The sequence below is a fragment of the Montipora foliosa genome, unplaced genomic scaffold (assembly GCF_036669935.1).
Source record: "Montipora foliosa isolate CH-2021 unplaced genomic scaffold, ASM3666993v2 scaffold_317, whole genome shotgun sequence".
Classification (NCBI taxonomy): Eukaryota; Metazoa; Cnidaria; class Anthozoa; order Scleractinia; family Acroporidae; genus Montipora; species Montipora foliosa.
The window spans coordinates 759-7,103 of NW_027179616.1; the positions used below are offsets into that span (position 1 = coordinate 759).

Genomic DNA, 6,345 nt, shown 5'->3' on the forward strand with positions numbered 1-6,345 from the left:
GGTAATTGATAATGTACTCTAAAACATATTCCCTATGAAGTAACCGGTACATACTTTTCGAAATGTACCTGAAGAAAGAAATATTGTTTGTTTTCAATGTCAAGTAGAAGTTGCATGTTTTACTATGAGATTTTCAACATCAAACTCAACTGGTTATTACTATTGTTACAGGGCAACTGTTAAGTTCTCTGTCTATTGCCCTAGTTCCAAGTAAGAATAATAATATCATTGTCATTTGCAATGTTTGTACATGTGGAGTCAATTTAACTGGCTCAATATTTAAAGCACTTACTGGCTCAAATGATTGAGGTGATGTAGTTTCAAGTCACTAAAGCAACATATTAAATCAACCTCTCATTCACCTGTATTTGAGAAATTCAGGGACAAAAATTCATGAACTGTCTAAGAGAATAACAGCACCCTGTCTTGGTAGTGAACATGATATTTTTATTAAACTGGACTGGACTAATGGCCAATGATAACTTTGTACTCTTATACGTGACCCCCGCACCCCCCTCTTCTAGTTCCTCAGCAGTCTCAGGCCAACTCGACAGCCAGGCATTTCTTCTGATTTGCTCGTACATAGTTTGTGCTTGTTTACGCAAATGCCTGAGGGCAGACGCCAAGGATTCCTTGAGACAGTCGGTACAGCCCGTACCAAACTCAAAGAACAATGTTTGAGTTATCATCTGTAATATTATGTCAAGGGGGGAAAGAGAGAATAAAAATTATTGTATGATTGCTGACCAAAGACTGCACTCTGTTTTGTCCCAAAGATTTGCAGGGATCCAAATCAAGCCACAAAACTGATCAATTGTTTAGACTTCCATTAATTTTAAGCTTATACAATATGGCTTACAATATCTACTATTTTTAAAGGTTATAAAATAGGCTTTTCATGAAAAAAATCCCAGCATAAAAACCAAGGACTTTTCTGAAAAATAACTGTAAACAACAAAAATCTGAAAAATATTTGAAAATATTTGAGCAGAAATAGAGAAAAACTCAAAATTATATCTTCTGTTACAGAAAGTTGAAAAAGTAGCCTTTTTTTTAGTTAACCAAGATTTCCACCAAATTTGGCTAAAAAAGAAGGAGCTGTGATTTTTTTTAATGATTTTTCAAAATTATGTATGTCAACAAACATGAAAATTGCATTCATTTAATTTGTATTTGACAATCTGGCCCGATTTTCAACGCAAAAAGGACAGTCCCGGCTTTGTTCATGGCATTCAAAAAACAATTGAAGAAATGGTGGCCTGTGCAAGAATATTACGGACCTCAAGCACCTGCATTTTTGAGACAGCAACGGGAGTTGAGCTGTTTTCCCTGTTAACTTGTCTTCACACAACCAACCACATTTACATTGATTGCTAAGTATCTTTTCTCCATTAGAGATGATTACACAAAAAACCTGGGAGACACCACTGTCCTGGCACGCGAAACACTCTCTTCTGGTTGCCGTCCATGTCTCAAAAACGTGTGTGCTTAAGGAGGGTTTTCAGCTGAGCGTGCACGCGCGTAAGCCACACATGCATTTCTAAAGCTGCTTGCGTCAGCTCATTCTAAATGATTTTGCTCACCTTTTCTTCTAATTCTCACACAGATACATCTGCTTTTCGCAAAAGCTATGCAATTTTTGCTCAAACAATATGATGGTCACTTAAACCCTTATTCGTTGCCATGGTAACCGGTATTTTGAAGGAAAATGTCATGTGAGAAATATATGATGGATACTTAATACACTAGCCAAATTTCGTCTTGAGTTTTGATATAATTACCCCAATTATATATAAGGAGAATATGTTTCATTGTGTGAAAAAAAGAGAAATTATTTGCAGCCTCCCTAAGGCCCCTGTTGTCATCACTAACCTCAATTTCCCGTTGTTCGTTTCTAACTGCCGTTTCAAAAGTGCTTGAAATTGTTTTCCTGACATTTTTCCCACCCTTTAGCAGAGGTTTTGCTATGAATAATCATTTCGAACAGTCCGTAAAAGTGAGAGAAATTTCGCAAACACACCACTCGAAGGCTGACCTTCGAGGACAGTGAGGGCTGTTGTATACGAGCTATTGAAGTTTCCACGCTGAAACTGGGTAGATGATTGGCTAAACATATTCACAATAAACCCACCAAATTTGGAGACAACCGGATGTAAACCTATTTTTTCAGGACTACACCCAACGCACGTGCCCAGTGAAAAATGCCAGCACGCGAACGTTGAAGGCAACACCACTAAAGACTCTCGAGCTATGACCACTCGCGTGATCCCGTGGTGTTAATTAGCTGTTAACACCAAGAATTGCGAGGTTGAAAGAAAAGTAAGAATTGAGCTCAGGGTTCATAAAATTTATTCCATATTGTTTTCTTTTTCAGTTTAGAAGACTCTTTGGCAAAGGGTGTAAACTTACCTGAAATTGAACTTTTCGGTCTTATTCGTTTAAAAGAATCCAGATAAAAAATGGAAGCGCTTAAATATGTAATCACACCAGAAAATTGCCGCTTTTTTATCAGGCTATTAGCAGATTTATTTTCCCAATTTTAAAATTTTCAGTCTGCATGCTACAGTGGTGATTTCTGCACCTAACTGATCACGGCACGCGGAGTCACGCCACGGTTGTAATTTTTTTAGCAGGGTTTCTAAGTGCGTGCTATCTCTACAGCACTTGAAAATCATCGAATGAAACAATCTTTGCAATTGAATGAGGTTTTAGACTCCTGAAAAAAAAAACCGGGAGCTAACAGCTAAAAAAACAAAAACAACCAGTGTCCGTTAATCGTGGAAATGCTTTAATCTTATTGGCTGTAAATGACGTCAGATACACCTTTAATAGAAACCGTTATTTTTTACAATTTCTAATTCAAATGTGAGAAGCCATCTAGCATTCGAATATGGATCGCTTTGTTCGCATTCCGGAGAACTTACTTTTAGAAGTTATAACGCTATCAAATGATTTAAAAACTAGTGCGAGGCAACTCCCAGCAAGTGCTCAAGAGAAATTCCAACAGCTACAGAGCAAGTTGGGAGAGATGAGAACTTTTTCTGCGAACGAAGTTGGCAGCACTTCAACCCCGCCGGCGCCCGTAATCGAGGAAAGTTCCTTAGCTACTATTCCTGTGCATGTATCCATTGCACAGACGGGGGAAGCTGAAAACAGTGGCTCAATGATGCCAGGTAAGAGTGCAAATCAATAGGTGTAAAAGAATTGAACTTCGAGACAATTGTCTAGTTATTCATTCTTCTCCTAGATGTCACGCCCATGGAAACAGAGGTTATTGCAGGGGCTCAAACTGGTAGGTTGACATCACAATTTCACATTCATTGTCAACCCTACTGTTAGTCTAAAGATGTGCTATCTTTGATTTTCCGTCTCGTAGCTACCACTCCCATTGCACAGGCGGAGGGCGCCCAAATGAGTACCTCAAGAATGCCTGGTAAGACTTTATACGGCCAAACCAATAGTACAACATTAACTAAGTTTAATGTAGCGTTTCAAAAGGCGTGTCTGATTTATCTGAAACACTTGCCAATTTAAAGGGGTAGTGTCATGGATTTTAGCAAAAATCTGGAAAGCAAAGGAGACCTGTTTTCCAATGGCAAACAAAAAATTAATGGCCAAAGTTTCTTCAAAACGGCTATTTTAGCTCACAAAAACTATTCTTAAGTGTTTTCAGTTACGCGTAGCCAAGATTAAAATGAATGCCAATCTGAAAACGTCGGGCCGACCTTTTGAAGTACTCCCCTTGCATTTTAGATAAATTCCGTAAGAACTTAGTGTGGCTCAATTTAAGAATGAAAAAGTTACTGAAAATCAATTTAGTAAATTTATGGTCAAAATAAAAATGATAATTCCATGATATTACCCCTTTATCCTCTCTTTTTTTGGCTAGACCTGGTTTCCATGGAAACCGAAGCTGCTGAAGAAGCGCCAAACGGTGAGTTGACAACGCTAGTCATATGTATAAACTGTAAATCCCAATTTTAGTCAGAAAAGATTACCCACAATTTAAGTGCCTTTGAAATACAAAAGGTAACTAAAGCTTATTTGAAAGTCGTTTGCAGGAAAGAAACATGGTGTTTTCATTTTTGAAGTATCGTTCTAGACATTTTAATTTTTTTTGCGTAAAAACTGATGACGTCATCAAACGTTCCAAGGGCAAAAAAATTACAAAATATACAATATCTTCCAAAAACTGAGACCGCTGCTCTTGAAACTTGGCACTTGTAATGTACATCCGCCACTCATGCCGAGTTTAAATAATCGTCCCTCTCACAATTTCAGAGCTATTCTTGTTTTTGTGATTCATCCTCCAATGGACCCATTGATTACGTCATCAATTTGCTCATTTGCATAACACAAGAAAATGATACGTCAAAACGGAAAATTCCATTCTTAACCATTTTGAAAACAAATTCAAATAGGCAATAATCATTTTTTACTTCATAGACACTTAAATTTTAAGCAATGTCATGTTACCATGACAACAAGACAGCAACCTAAAAACACCTAAAAAACATCACAGGAGTGAAATCAAAGCCATCTTAAATTTGCGATTTGTGGAGGTAGCTGTGAATATGCACTGGATGGTTTTAAATCCACGCAGCTCATTACTTCTTTAGCAAAACAATTAAAGGGGCTGTGTCACAAAACATAGTCAAATCTAGTTACTGGGAACTGGCAGCTAAATGAAGCAAAATGTAAAATAACATTTTAAAACAATGAAGGAGAGGTTAAGTAAAATACCTCAGTTTATGTCTTAAAATTTGTGTGCTCTGAAGACATTTACTTTTTGTGATGTAGGTTAAAGTTGCCTTGTTTCAAAGTAGTCTCATATCAAGAAGGAGCAAGTAATTGGTAAAACTACACAAAAATAATTGCACTACCATGACACAGCCCCTTTGATAAATGGAGGTCACCAAGTGCATTTTTGAGCTTTCAGCATTCAAAGACAACTATAATTATTACAGACCTGGGTCTTCTTAAATAGATTGTCTACTCGTCCTAGTGTGACCAGTTAGGTCACACTATCATGGAGCATGTTTTGTTAAGACATAATTGTTGTTTACATGGTACCCTAACGCGTAGCTGCTTGGTAATACGGTGTTGCACACACAGTCAGTCAAATCAAAAATATTTTTTAGAAAGCATGCTTTTAAGCATGCATAATTAATATGCAGACTTCTGCATGTTTACCAGTATTTGTTGGATTTTGTTTGTTCACAGTGACTGAGAGCCAAGAAAGCAGACCAGTACGTAAACGCAAAAGAAGGGTAGATTGCAAAACAAGATCTATGGTAAGCCATGACTCTCCAAGCTCCAGCCAAATTGTTTTCAGTATTCTGTGATTTTCTTAATAATGTAAACTTATCTTATTTTCAGGTCAGAATTTGGATGAAACATGTTTGTCCTAGCAATACACACATATTGAACTGTAGTCAATTAAAAATACTTAACCATACAACTTTATATTCATATGGCACACAGTATTTGCAAGCTGATTATGACATTATTGATCTCTTAGGGAGAAACTTTGCAACAAGGAAATGGTGATGAAGAAGAACAGTTATCACAACAGGACCTGGCCGACTTACATAACCCAAAGTACTTAAAAGAACTGTTGGCTAAGGCAAGGTCTGCTTCTATGAAAGCAAAACTTTACCTGGAGTATTTGGGAAACTGCCACTTCAATGTCGCAGAACACCCAGATTCTATCATACAATTCTCTGAAGGAGACGTGAGGGCGCTTGCTGGTATTGAGGAAAATCATGAGCGAGCAACACAGGTACAACATACTTATGTAACTAGAGGCATACATAGATACGCATAAGTTGGCTACTGACAAGTGCAGCGAAGCAGTTAAACCAAAGTCTACAAGACGAAAGACATCGACTCTTGAAGCCAGCTTGCACTGTGCCCCTTCGAGAGTAATGTTTTCATACTAATTATGCCAAAAAATGTGTAAATGTGATAAATGAAAATATGATGTGTTCCATTACTGAGCAGGCACCTGCCTAGTTTAGCTTTATATAGCTATTTTGGGTTCCCTTATTACCAACTTTGTCTGTTCTATGTTATAATATATAGTATTTTGTATTCCTTCTGTCTAGTTAACATATGAATAATTTTTTTTTCTTGTTAAGAAGGCTATGGACCCCTTTCTAGTAATCATTTCTCTACAGTTACCTTTTTTTTGGCAATGATTGTGTTCTATTTAACAATTTCTTTGTCTGGTTTGACTGACGACCACATTCGGTGAATCAAAGGACCAACACAGAGGATGCCTAGCCACGTAACTTGATTTATCACATGTTTTTGAGGGAGGCAACAGCACGTGAACAGTCTAAC

At 37.3% G+C, this 6,345-nt stretch overlaps 1 long non-coding RNA gene across 1 annotated transcript; it reads right to left on the reverse strand.

Moving 5' to 3' along the window:
• Positions 1-424: 424 nt before the first annotated feature.
• Positions 425-2,051, reverse strand: LOC137987232 (uncharacterized). The gene is made up of 2 exons (XR_011120386.1): positions 1,873-2,051; positions 425-689 (listed from the first exon to the last, which is right to left on the reverse strand). It is a non-coding gene; the product is annotated as an uncharacterized lncRNA (long non-coding RNA).
• Between the last annotated feature and the right edge of the window lie 4,294 nt (positions 2,052-6,345).